This window comes from Solanum pennellii, chromosome 9 (assembly GCF_001406875.1).
Source record: "Solanum pennellii chromosome 9, SPENNV200".
NCBI lineage: Eukaryota > Viridiplantae > Streptophyta > Magnoliopsida > Solanales > Solanaceae > Solanum > Solanum pennellii.
In genome coordinates, this window is record NC_028645.1 from 61,455,106 (window position 1) to 61,468,268 (window position 13,163).

The following is a 13,163-nucleotide window of genomic DNA, read 5'->3' on the forward strand; positions in this document are numbered from 1 at the left end:
TATATATATATATATATATATATAGAAGAGCCATGAGAAAGACGAGCATCACTTAAGGGTAAAATAATGATTGTATAATTAATTGTCAAAATGAAAATCTAGAAGAATCTATACAAGTCATAACTTTTGTTATGGGTCCATGAGGATATTATTGTAATTTTATTTAAATGAAGAGTTTCTATTACTTGATTAACTTCTTACAAACAATAATAAATCTGTTTTGACATATTTTAGAAAGAAAATTTTGATCTAATTAAAATAAAATGTGTTTGAATAGTTAATATTTTGTTCCTAGAAATACTTTAAAGGAATATAGCTTAAACATATTTTTAATATTATGTTACATAATATGACAAATAAATTCGTATTTTGATTATCAAAATAATCTTCGAAATGACGTATCAGTAGTTTTTAAATGATTTAAAGAAAATATCATTTTTTATGACTAAAAGAATGAAGAATGTTTGACTATCAAGAAATCAATAATGTGATAATGTCATTCATTTGAAAGATCATAAAATAAAATAAAAAATTTATATTTTCTTAATATCAAATATGATAAACTATTTAACATAGGAAATTTGAAAAGGTCAACGTTTAACAGTCAAATCCTAATGAATATTGAAATTCAAAATAAAGAAAATGAGTAGTTAAAAAAATAAAGAAGAATAACAAAAGAAAATGTCAATAGAAAAAGTCTTTGTTTAGAAATATAGAGGAAGAAAAAACTAAAAAATAAATAAATTAGAAAAAACACAACTTGAAAAAAAGTATATCGAATATTTTGTGGGGGGTCAGCTTTAGAGTATTCTTTACGACATGATGTTAAGTGTAGTATCAAAAAGAAAAATCAATTAATGTAATTTAGAATATAACATTACGATAATTGTTATTGTATATAGAAATAAAGTTTCATTCATGATTGTTTTTGTTTTTGTGGAGGCAAAAATTATTTTCTTTTATAAATGCTTAAATAATATAACATTCCGATAATTGTTATTATATATAGAAATAAAGTTGCTTTCTTGATTGTTTTTATTGTTGTGAAGTTAGAAATCAATTTTTTAAGTATTTCTATTTATGGAAAACAATAATAACTTGTATCACAAAATTTATCGACAAAGTCAAATACAAATACATTATACTTAAGTTGAAGCAATAGAGATTTGAAAGACTTTAAAACAATCGTTACGAATTGATTGATGAATGATTAGTATTTTATCAGTTGCAAATCTTATGGTGCAAATATCACAAAACGAAGATCATAACATACTGAAAAATAGATACCACTTGCAAATATATATGAAGACTGATGAATTTTTTTCAAATATATCAATATTTTATATATTCCTTGAGCATGAAATATTTTAACACATAATCTAACACAATTCTCTATTCTCTTGCTGCAAAGAATTTTTTAGAATTAAACTTTCTCAATTTAGGTTGTAAACGACAAATTTATGTCATGTGACTATTTGAAATAGATTATAAAGTAATATATTCAAGTTATTTACTAAAGAAAAAAAAATATAAAATACATAAATTTCATATCTTTTGTGGTTAATTACATCATATTCGATAAATTTTTTCAATTACAAAAATCTCAAATTTTTCATTCCTCTCGAATATATACCTTAGTTGTTCAATACATTGCAAAATGATATATCACTTTGGGTAAGGGATGAATTCGAGAAGGGATAGATATGTATACAAGAGGAAATAAATGTATCCAGGAGAAAATAGGGATGAATCCGAGAGAGAACTATAATATCTTAAGGCCCGTGATAAAGGTCCAATATAANATATCATGTATGAACATACCTCTAAAGATGGTGTTATTTTTATAAAAGGTTTATATTTTTAATGAAAACCGCCTTGAAGTGATGAAAGATTTGCATATATCGTTATCTTACCTTTTAAATTAAAATCTGAAAAGGTAGTAAATAAATAAAAAAGGAATATAAAATCGAACCTCCTTTAAAATCATGCCTAGTAGGGCATATTGCACCCAAGGCCAAATATATCTCTCAGACATCCTTTGAAGTGTAACGATCCATCTTTTAGCTCCGGACGTTTGACGATCACACTACAAGTCTCTAAAGATATGATGTACTTGATTTTTTTCATATACTTGAACATGTTCCACCCAAGTAACCTGAAAGACTAAAAATAATCCAGAAAACATAATCAAAATATTAGCTCGATGGAAAATAATTAGGAAGGTATGTTGAAAACTCGTGTTTTGTAGCAGCGGATGTTATAAGGCAAGGACTGATTAGGACCATATGAGTATATAAATATTAATCCTCACACGTTCAGATTCAAACATCTGGGACATGAACACCATAGTATGAGTTGTGTGAGTGCTCCTGCACTATACGAATGGCTTTATGGCGGTAGGATTGGGGTGCTTGAGCAGATTCAAAAAAAAGTGGTTGATTACTCTACGTTTTGATAAATAATAAAGTTATGAACTCAAGCTAGCAAAAAAAAGATTGAGGTCGAGAGGGGGGCATTTTGGCACTGTTGAAGTGGAGTTCCACATTGTTACATGAAGAATAGTAATAGGTCTGACGACTCCTAACATGTTAAAAATGACTATTGAATCTAACACAATCATAAAATATAACTTATGAGTTTGTTGGATATTTTCTAAGTCTATAAACTGACAAAAGATCATTTTCTAAATTGATATGGGGAGAGTTAAAACAACCCATGATGCACGTCTCAACGCTGATCATTTGGAGTATGAATTAGCAAAATAACATGAGGATCCAAAACCGGATTAACTGAGAATAAATATTGTTTGATTCTTATATCATATTATAAGAACAATATACATCATGAGATAGGTACCAGTAAATATTTACCTCTCGTAGCATACTCTTCGGAAACTAAGTTTCATATAAATAGTGATATAGATGTTACATGTTTGAGTTGTGGAAACAATCTCATGAACAAGTGCAAGATAAGAATACATATTATAGACCCCAGTAAATTGGACCTCGTGTATAGAGGGAATTTAAGGCACATAGTTTTCCTTTTATATAAATAGTGATATTAGGGAGATGAAATGATTCATACCTTACTTTGGCGATTACCCATATCTTGAATTACACAACTAGAAGAAAACTTCCAAGAATAAGAACGTACACCACTTTGAATCTCATTGAATGGATCATAAGAAACATCCATCATAATCCATGTTGTTGGATCAAATTGTCTACAACAACGTATGAAGAAAAAATCTCTAGCTTCCACTAGAGGAGATAAAATATGCAACTTTTCAATATTTGATCTTTCACATGCTCAAACACTAGCTACTTTTCAAAAATCAATTCCAAAATTAAGTGACTAGCACATGCACAATCTTTTATATATATATATATATATATATATATATATATAGATAGATAGATAGATAGATAGATAGATAGATAGATAGATAGATAGATAGATAGATATATCAAACCAAGCCTTAAATCCTAGTACTGGATACGTTCTAAAGACATACATCATTCTAGGGCCAAAGCATGTAATCACACATATGAGTTGAACAATTATAACATGAAAGAGTTCAAGAAACTTACTGTATCAAGAAAATTATGGATCAACTCACATGCAGTCATTGACAGAACTTCGCAATCCTTTGATGATTCAATTCGAGTAGCTGATGATTGGTAATAAGGTCGATTTAGATTTGGGAATGTTCTTTCATAACTCTCACGATGAGTAGAACACCTCCCTTCACTTGATGAATCTACCCAAATTTGATCATTTCTTTTCCAAAGTTCAACCATTTCATTCATAGAGGTCACAACAATCTCAAACATTTTGTTTTTTTCCTATAATCATGATGAAGTTCGTAATGTTCTTGTTGTGATGGAGACATTATTGGAATATTATTAGTATTTATTTAATGGGCTTGAAAACTATTATTAGTATTATTTTCCTGACGAAAGGGTGGAGGACATCTAAGAGTTGATTTTCATGGTGCTAAATTTGAAACCATCATAGAAGGCCTTTCAGGAACACTTAATATGAGTTTTGATACTCTTTCATACCGCAAAAAAATTGTTAAGTTAACTTACTCATAACAACATGTATGCATTATTTATAATAAACATGATTTGAGAACCTAAAAAGGATAAGAGTACATAATTAAGTTTTTATAAATATATATAAATTAAGTTCTTTTCATTCAACTTATCTCTCTTCTCAAGGGCGGGTGCAACTCGGAACTCATACGTATGGGGCATAAATGAATTCAAGATCTAAACTTAACGGGTTAAGATATTTTAGGTATTTAACTCTTTCCTTGGTGGGGGGGGGGGTATTTTAACCTAGTTTTCAGTACCCACATTAGGACATCCACAAATTTGGATTGACATCATGTAAGGGGTAGATGTCACAAGCCTTTGTAGTAGGCAAATAAAGCTTAATTCATTGTATTTATAAAATTATGGATCCAGATACAATTTTTTTTTTAAAAAAATAGTTATTATTTCATGTATCTATCCTTTGTGTAAAAATTACGGGATTCAAATGAACTCGGTGTCTATAATTTGCATCCACCTAGATATCTTAAAGGTGGAATGCATATATATATTATGTAAAAGATGACTAAAACTTCAAAAAAACAAATGTAGGGCACCCAAGTGCTTTTTTAGCCAGCTTAGCTCTCTTATCCATCGGTCCAATGCAATAGTCGTAAATCTAACCCCCTTCATTCAAAAATTCTAAGTGCAATGTTGAGTTAGGTGCCTAATGCCTTAAATCCCAGATTGGTCTATCGAGTTCAAATAACGAATCTCCCTCGTCTTTTGTTATATATAAGTAATTCTTTTAAGATAAATAAATAAATAGCAAAATAAATAAACTAAAATAAATAGTATAAGTAAAAGGATTACTTGTTCCCAACCTTTGATTTTCTATTTTCAATATACGGGTCCTTTCTTCTTTTCCAATGGGTGGTCCATCACACTTTAGGTACATTGTTTTCTCCATTGCCTTTTTCATTGCGTTATTCTCACAAAGAAATCTTTCATTTTTTTCTAAGATCATTGTTAATGGATCTCTCATTTTTAGTTTGATGAAATATCTAAAACAAAAATGAATTACATAAAAATAAGATATTATGAGTTAATAATAAAATGTAGAAAGAGAAAGAAATATTAGTAGTTTTTGGACAAATAGCATTTTCCACCTCTAAAATATAGGTATATTATGATTTTGATCCTTGTAATATTTGACGAATCATATTTAGTTTTAAGTAATCAGAATGTGTGTTTTTAGTATATGTATGACATATGTTGTATAAACTACTTTTAAAATTATATTATAATCAAACGTTGAGCAACAATACAAATTTAACATAACGCATAGACAATTAAGTAATTGTACAACTAATCACTATGTTAAATTTGGGAACATTCACAAACAAAGGAATCAAAAGTGCACATTCCAATTAACTGTAGGTTTAGGTACCGAGAGGATAAAGTGTATACACATATCGTATAACTACCACGGAGGTACAAAGTCGTTTTCGATAGACCCCCGTCTGAATAAAAATATAGACCAACACATTATATAGAAAGAAATAAAAAATATAGAAAGTCCTATCAAATCGGTAGATAACCTATAAAATCATCCTAAACAATAGCCATAATAAGAAAAAAAATATTGGAAGCGTAAAATTCCGTAACTAATAACCAAACTAATACCACGACTATTAGTGTAAAATAAAAAGTGAGACAATTCAACAATCTAACTAACCGCTTACCCTAATATGTGTCCTTCATAAACTCCTATCAAAGGCCTCAACTTTATTACACATTTAACACCCAAGATGCAATGCTCTATGAGTGCTCCGACTTCCCCAGTACAATGTCCTTGTCTGTCTCGTTGTTCGAGAGATTGTGGATGTAAGATTGCACCTTCATATGATAAGTATCTTCTCAATGAAGTCTTCTTCAACTCGACACCCATTGTCACAATCGTATCTCTAGGTAAGGCCTAGATATAAAACTTACCAATCTTGAACTCATCGAAAAATATTGATTTTACTAAGTAATTACATGCTCAATGCAGATTGAACCACAAGGAATTGATATAACTGCAATTAACCCATAAAGCTGCCAAGTAAGATCCTCATTTTTAATCTAATAATCCTTGTGATTTTTTGTTCTTTTTGTTAGCTAAAACATCCGAAATATTGTTTTATTCTGACTGCTCCTTTTGTCTTTCTAATTTGTGATTGGGATATACACAACTTTGGGCAAGAGTTAAGTCCAAAGCTTCATTAAAAAGAACACCTTCCTTCAACTAATAAGAACTCTCTTTTAGACTAACTCTTTCACTCTATGATTTTCTCTTGTGTGTTGTGTGTTCCTAACCAAATGAAGACCACCACTATTTTTACTACAAGAAGTCTTCCTAGAAATGAATAGGAAGATAATGGAGGTAGTAAATAGTGAAGATAATGGTGTTAGGAGTTATATATGTTACATAGGTTACAAAGAGTAATGGAGGAAGAATAATGGAAAAGTAACGGCAAGAGCCACCAACGGCTAAGACTCCAACGTTCACAACAACCTTTATCATCATGATCAATGGAAATTTGCAGTGGAAAAAAATATCATATTAAGAATGAGAACTGCATGCCACATGCTCACCTCAAATAGTATATATAGATACTGCCAAACATACAAACTTATAATAGAAAGATGCAAATTAAATTAATATTAGAATGCTCCTCACTAACAATCCCCCACTCATATTAATATTAATTAAAAGAGTCTATCAGCTAAAGGAAGACTACCATGCATAATGAAGGTGTTCTCTACATTGAACCTCCACTTAGTGACACAGTAACTTTTACTCCAGAGTCGTAGTCATCTCAGACTTGAACTATGACTGCATAAGGGAAATAAAATATCACTCCTCACACATAGTAATCAAGGTGTTGACATGAGCTTTAAAGCCAGCACGTTATGGTCATGTGCTATCCCGGTTTCATGAGTGCAATTAAGAATAAGCCCCACTCTCATAGGAAACGACCTACTTCCACAGATCACATAGGTGAAATCTGTCGAGAGTGCTCATATAAGATTAACACTCCACCCGTACGGGCTACAGATATTCATTAGAGTTTTATCAATTCAACATTCACAAACTAAAGGAAACAATGCCACTCACATCATAGGGAGGGAATAACAAGATAGTGCATTTTTCTCAATAAGTCATCATATGATTAGTTTTTCTCTTTGAACCTGGTTATGGGATCTCTAGTCCCTATGTTGGGTTTTCTCATATATGACTCAAGAATTTGTACGCTTTGATCTCATTCCCCTCGATTTGTTCCAGACCTTTTCTCTTGTTAAGGCCTTAGTAAGAGGATCTGTAAGATTATCAAAAGATTTGACATAATCAACATTAGTCGTAGTCTAATACGATCTTACATTACTGTGTTTCCTCCTTATAGGTCAAGATTTATTGTTGTAATAACGGTTTTGAACTCTACTAATTGCAGCGGTGCTATCACAATGAATTAAAATAGGAGGAATTGATTTTTCAAAATAAAAAATTTGAAACAACAAATTTCTTAACCAATTCGCTTCCTCACTAGCTGAACCTAAAGCAATTAGTTCAGCCTCCATGGTAGAGTTAGCAATTATAGTTTTCTTGTTTGATTTCAAACAGATAGCACCACCACCTAAAGTAAAAACATAACCACTAGTAGAACAGGAATCACCTGATAAAGTGTTCCAATTCTCATCACAGAAGCCTTCAAGTACAGCAGGATATTTTTTAAAGAACAAACCACAATTTTTCGTTCCAATTAAATATCTCATAACTATTGTTACAGCATGGCAATGTTCAATACATAGCTTGCTTCTAAACCTGCCAAGTACTCTACTGCATATACAATATCAAGCCTAGTGCAATCAGTCACATATCTCAAACTTCCTATTAAACTAGCATATTTCTTTTTGATTTATAACATCATTTTCACTTTCAACGGAAAATACGTGAACACTTAAATCAAAAGGAGTAGCAACATGCTTGCAATCATGAAAGTTATATGTTTTCAAAATTTTCTCAACATAATGTGACTGGTCAAGGAAAATTCCCTCACATGTTCTTGTTATTTTTATTCCAAGAATAAAATTTAACTCGCCGAGATCTTTCATATCAAAATGACTTCTAAGAACATTTTTAGTTTCATCAATAACATTCATGTTAGAGCCAAAGATCAACAAATCATCAACATATAGGCAAAATAATCACATGTGAATTATTCCAACGATTATGATGATGCATTGATCACTCTCATCTGTTTTAAAACCATTTTCAATCATGCAGGAATCAAATTTTTCATGACATTGCTTTGGTGCCTGTTTCAAGCAATATAGGTATTTAGTAAGTTTACATACTTTGCTTTCTTGGCCTGCTTCAACAAAACACTCGGGTTGATCCATATAAATTTCTTCATTTATGTCTCCATTTAAATAAACAATTTTACATCCATTTGATGAATTTGCAAATCAAAAATTGCAGTAGTAGCAATTAGGAGTCTTATGAATGTAATTCTTGTTACCGGAGAAAAAGTATCAAAAAATTCTAGGTCTTCTAGTTGTTTAGAACCTTTTGCAACTAGCCTAGCATTGTATTTATCAATAGATCCATCTGATTTTAAATTTTTTCGTAAGACCCATTTACAACAAATAGTTTTACAACCCGGTGGTAAATAAACTAGATTCCAAGTTTTATTAGAAATTAGTGATTCCATTTCATCATTTACAACCTCTTTCCAAAAAAATAGAATCATGTGATGATATTGATTCTTTCAAAGTTACAGGGTCATTTTCAACATTAATCACATAAAAATATGGACCAAAATCTTTTTCTACTCTAGCTCTTTTACTTCGTTTTAACTTTAAATCATTAAATTCTTTATTTTTCAAAGTAGAAGTAGAAGAACTAAGTAGTGACAAAATATTTTGTTCAATTCTTTGACCCTCACTACTTTTAGTATTAAAAGAAAATTTATTTTCATGAAAAATAGCATCACCTGATTATATCACAATATTATCTTCAAGATTAAAAAATATATAGGTTGTACTATTTGAAGAATAACCAAGAAAAGAGCAAGTAGCAACTTTCTTACCCAACTTTATAATATTGGGATCCATTAGCCTCACAAAGGCTAGACAACCCCAAACTCTTAGATATCCCAAACTTGGCTTGTAAACTTTCCACAATTCAAAAGGTGCTAGTTTTTGAATTTTTATGAGGCACACGATTCAACACATAACAAGCAGTTAAAATAGCTTCACCCCAAAAATTCAAAGGTGCATGTGACTCAATAAGCATGGCATTAGTCAATTCAACCGAAGTTTTATTTTTCCTTTCTACTACTCTATTAAATGAAGGAGAGTAAGGAGGAGTAGTTTCATGAATTATTTCCAATGATCTAACAAATAATTAAACTCATTTGATTCATATTCGCGGCTTCTATCACTTCTAGTTCTTGTTATTTTTCTTCAAACTGATTTTCAACCTTATGGAGATAAGTTTTGAAATTTTTAAAAGCATCACTTTTATTTTTCATCAAGTAAACATATGTAAACTTAAAATATCATCAATGAGAGTGATAAAATATATATTACCTCCACGAGTTAGAATTCAACCAAGGTCACAAATATCAATATGAACTAATTCTAACAAATCAGTTTTTCTTTCAACTTGAAAATGAGACCTTTTAGTGAGTTTAGCTTTACTACAAGTCTCACACTTTTAAAAATTCTTTTTAACCATTGGGATAATCCTAAACTACTCATGATTCCAACATAACGATCATTAATATGACACAAACGAGCATGCCAAAAATTGTTAGAAGAAAGCATATAAACAGAAGTAGAAGTTTTATTCATTTCAACATTCAACTTAAACATCTCATCACATGCATACCCCTTCCCACATTTCGTTACTATTACATATTGATCAGATTAAATAATCTGTTGAAATTCTACTTTATTAAGAAGAAAACTAGACATCAAATTTTTTTCTCATGGAAGGAGTATAAAGTACATCTTTTAAAGTTAATACCTTCATGGAAGGAGTATAAAGTACATCTTTTAAAGTTAATACCCTTCCAGAAGTAAAACACAATTTGACATCTCACTTTCCAAGAACTTGAGTAGTTTGAGAATCACCAAGCATGATAATTTTGGGATCCTCAAAATGAGTATATTTTTTAAACCAGTATTTCTCAAAAAAGACATGAAGGTTTGCACCAGAATCAGCCCACCATCCATCAATATTCTCAACCATGTTTATGTCGGTAATCACCGCCACAAAAGGTTCTTCGGTAACGTTTGCCTTAGGGATAGGACCACGATTCTGGAATCTACAAAATCGAGCAATATGTCCACTCTTGCCACAAACAAAGCATGGTCCCTTTTCTTGAACTTATTGATTTTGTGTTTGGTGATTTTCATCATTATTTTCCTTAGGAGGTCTACCATTATTTTTCTTGAGTTTTTTCTTCTTAGGCTTCAAAGAAGTACTTTTGTGAGTTTCAGGAGTAGCAATTCAAAGTAATTAAACTTACCTTCGTTATGATGTTGTTCTCTTCTATTTGTAGAAGAGCATCTTGGCCCCTTGCTTCTTCTTCCATGCGGATTTTCATTATCAAGGCTTCAAGAGAAGTTTCCTTTTGTTTGTGGCGCATAGTTTTTTGAAATTCCTTCCAGGAAGGTGGAAGTTTATATATTATGCCACAAACAAGAAGGTTATCTCCCATTTTGACCTCTTCGGACCTAAAATCTCCAACAATCATGATGAAATTTTGAGTTTGATCTACCACTGATTTGTTGTCCACTATTTGAAAACAAAAAAATCTACTAGCCACATATTTTTTTGCTCCAGCTTCTTCGGTATCATACTTACTCTGCAATGCTTTCCAAATTTTATTTGCACTAGAGTAAGTTCTACCATAATAATCACAAAATTATCAGACAGACAATTAAGAATATAATACCGACACTTATAGGAATCACCATCGTACTTTTCCACTTTCTCTAGATGAGAAATATTTTCATCATCATTCAGAGAGGTGATGTCTTCTTTATTAGGATTCTTCTCAGGTAACACATAAGAAACATTGAGAAGACTTAAGTAGAAAAGTATTTTACCCTGCCATCTCTTAAAATGGTTACCATTGAACCGAAATGGCTTGTTAAGGTCTCCCATATTGACATACACTATTTCTTCAATTGTAGCCATATTGAATCTCCTTACAAGATTACAACTGAAAATGAAATGAAGAAATAAAATCTCTTCGGGATGAGGCGCAGATATCTCGCACTCTTTAAGGAGATTCAAGCCCACTGCGGCAAATGTTTTCACCGGTCCAGCAGTAGTCCTCTTTGACTTGTTCCATCTAGGATAGAACAGTCTTCACAAAGTATAACTTAACAACTCTGGACAAGAGTTGAGTCCAATGCTCCACAAAAAAGAACACCTCCCTTCAACTAATAAGAACTCTCTTTTAGACTTACTCTTTCACTCTATGATTTTCTCTTGTGTGTTGTGTGTTCCAAACCAAATGAAGATCACCACTATTTATACTACAAGAAGTCTTCCTAGCAATGTATAGGAAAATAATGGAGATAATAAATAGTGAAGATAATGGCCTTAGGAGTTCCATATGTTACATAGGTTATAAAGAGTAATAAAGAAAGAATAATGGAGAAGTAATGGCAAGATCCACCAACGGCTAAGACTCCAACGTTCACAACAACCTTTATCATCATGATTAATGGCAATTCGCAGTGGAAAAAATGTCATATTAAGAATGAGAACTGCATGCCACATGCTCACCTCAAATAGTATGTATAGATACTTCCAAACTTACAAACTTATAATAGAAAGCGGCAAATCAAATTAATATTAAATTGCTCCTCAGTAACACTAAGATGCCTACTTATTCCTATTCCTCCCAAGTACTATAACTAATACACATATACATAACTACTCATCTGGTCTCCTAGAAAAAGTTATCCTCCTCTTCTTGAGAATCCTTAATAACTATGGAATTCCTTATTAAAGACCATACTCTTATCTTGGACATAATAAATATAGTTGTAAGAAAAATTACTTTGTATTGTAATTGCACAAATAACGAGAAAAAACTATTAAAAAATTGGTTAGAGTTGAAAAATTCAGTTATGGTCTATTTTAAGCCCAGCACAAATCATTTATTAATTGGGTCATTTGCTTAGACAAATTATTTTGTCTAGCCTAGACTTAGTTCAAACCATCCATTTAATATGGCAAGATTCCCTTCATTCATCAAATAATATAGAAAACGAAAATCATTAGTTCGTATTTGCAAGACCAAATTTTATTTCACTTTAAATCCTCAAAATCCTTGGAAAGTTTTGGAACTTGCTTTAGAGTTTATATACTATGAATTAGTTCACATGATTATATCATTGGTTTCACTGAGCAACAACACAATCAACTTGAAGGCCGAATGATAAAATAAATTTATGAAAAGAAGTTTCTTTAATTAGTGAAATTCATATATTAGTGAGGCAAAGAACATACTTCCAAATATATTGATCAATTCAACGAGGCAAAACCAAATGGCTAATTTAGGAAAATTATATTGAAATTGAAAAGTTCAATCGTAAATAATTGAATTTATTTTACAAGGACGGGAAAATATAAATGAAAGTGAAAGTAAATAACCAAATTAATAAGACGAAGAAATTGTCATATTTATTAACACATTCTAAACTTAACCTAATTTAGAGAAATAATTTAACAAGGAACAACAACAACATAATACCTTAACAACAAAAACATACCTTCAATTAAGTATAATTGAATTTATAGAGAAAAAAAAGTAAATTATTAGAATTATGTTACAAAATAATATATTGTGGATGTCCATTACACCAAGAAATTACTCCATAACCTCCTCCATTATGAAGATAATCATAACCTCCTTAACATCCAATTTTATAACCATTATTCTTGTAACCTTTCACTTTCATAACCTCCCCATTATATTCATGTTTATAACTAACCTTTTGCACGCCTCTATGTTACACTATAAATAGTGGCATAAGGGTTCATATTGTACACACTTG

The 13,163-nt window shown here is 30.8% G+C and overlaps 1 pseudogene; it reads right to left on the bottom strand.

Moving 5' to 3' along the window:
* LOC107030258 overlaps positions 1–5,019 on the bottom strand; it is a 35,955-nt pseudogene extending 30,936 nt beyond the window's left edge.
* Between the last annotated feature and the right edge of the window lie 8,144 nt (positions 5,020–13,163).